A 1920-nucleotide genomic window follows, 5' to 3' on the forward strand; every position below is an offset into this window, starting at 1 on the left:
GGAAAAAAATAAGTTGAATTGTTGACTTGCAGGAGAAAGTGGAATGGAATGGAATTTAGTGAGGAGGAGCAACTTCTCATAGAAGTTAAGTAAACTAAAACAGTGGTTACCAGACACTAGCAAGAGAAGTGGGAAGGGAGAAGCAGAGAGGTTAAAAGGATGGCTATGCTTTATATATTGAGAGGACTTTAATGGAAATAAAATTGCTCATTGAATAGTATCTTCATGCCTTTGCACTATCCAGAGGAAGGAAAAGACTATTTATAAACATAAAAATCTAATTTATGACAAGCGTGCTAAGGTTATTAGATGGATATTGATTTTTGGAACTCATTAAGATAAATGAAAATAGAAAGGTGAATTGATGGATGGATGAATAGGTGGAAGACATGACAAGTATGAAAAGTGTTAATGATAGAACCTAGTGGGTGTACATATGTTTCTTATATATTAAATTATTTCAACTTTTCTGTATGTTTGAAATCTTTTCCACAATAAATTTTGCAGAAGAAAAACAGATTAACCCAATGGCTCTCATTATCAAGATCTTTACTCCCACATGGACATATCTGAAAATCACCACATTTTACCGATGGTCCTTGAATAAAGACTACTGAAGTTTATGTATTTATAAACTCACATAGCTTAAGTTATAAAATGATCATTTCATAAAATTAGGGGGTATAAATAACCCATATAAAAGTAGTCAAAATTATGTTCTGATATGAAAAGTAATTCTTAAAATGTGTATGGGGGGTGATTATTACAAGGGTCATTAACACTGTCAAAAATATTCCAGATCTCTTTGGGGAAATACCATATTATTACAATCTCCTTCCCTGTTTAAAATAAAACAGCCAAATAACTTGATTTGCCCAATGAAATGTGGGCAGAAGTGATATTTGTCACCTCAAGAAGAAGTTTTTTAAAAAAAAAATCTCACTTGTATATGGAATATAAAATAGTTGAACTCATAGAAGTTATGTAGAACAGTGGTTACAAGGCACTAGCAAGAAAAGTTGGGGGGAGAGAGAAGCTAAGCAGTAGGAACAATGTGACCGTTGGATGGGAAGAATAGTCTCTGGTATTCTATTACACAGTAAAGTGACTAAGTTAACAATAGTGCTTTGTATATCTTAAAATAGCTGGAAAATGTGGTTTTTGATATGCTCACCATAAAGAAATGATGAAAGTTTAAGGTAACAAAAATGCTATTTGCCCTGATTTGGTCATTACACAATGCATACATAAATTGAAATATCACATTTTACCCCATAAATATGTACAATTACTGTGTAAACTGAAAATCAATTTTAATTTTATGTTTTATATAATTTTAAAAAATTTTTGGAAGCTTAATTTAGAACATTTTTATTTTAATGTTAAAAATAACTTTTAAGTGTTGTATGAAAGGAGAGAAGGTTAGCACTCCCCTTGACAAGGATGGAAGAGGCCCTCGGGCCTGACAACACGCATACGGTTAAGGCATTGCCACCTACTTCATGGCATCTAACCATCGTTTTTCCCCAATTGGAATAAGGAGAGAGCAGAGCCGCCGCCTGCGCCTGCAGGAAAGATACGCAAGCAGTATGAAAAGACAAGGAAAGAAAGGACCACAAGCAATGCAGGTCAACGCAACTTTAGAAGAGGTAACAGCTGCAGCAGATGGAATGTCAGATAAAGAATTCAGGATATACATGCTTCAGATGATCTGGAGTATCAAGGAAGACATTAGACAGCAAAATCAGACAATGAAAGATCACTTCGACAATGAATTACGCAAACAAATCCAGGAAGCAAAGGATCAACTATACAGGGAGATAGAGGTTATAAAAAACAAACAAACAGAAATCCTAGAAATGCAGGAAGCAATAAACCAACTTAAAAACTCAATGGAGAATACTACCAGCAGAGTAGAAC

The 1920-nt window shown here is 34.1% G+C and overlaps 1 non-coding gene across 1 annotated transcript; it reads left to right on the forward strand.

The window, feature by feature from the left end:
* Window positions 1-1399: 1399 nt before the first annotated feature.
* LOC125620162 lies at window positions 1400-1525 on the forward strand. The gene has a single exon (XR_007351744.1). It is a non-coding gene; the product is annotated as a U6atac minor spliceosomal RNA (small nuclear RNA).
* Window positions 1526-1920: the final 395 nt, after the last annotated feature.

Source organism: Marmota marmota, unplaced genomic scaffold (genome assembly GCF_001458135.2).
Source record: "Marmota marmota marmota unplaced genomic scaffold, marMar, whole genome shotgun sequence".
NCBI classification, from domain to species: domain Eukaryota; kingdom Metazoa; phylum Chordata; class Mammalia; order Rodentia; family Sciuridae; genus Marmota; species Marmota marmota.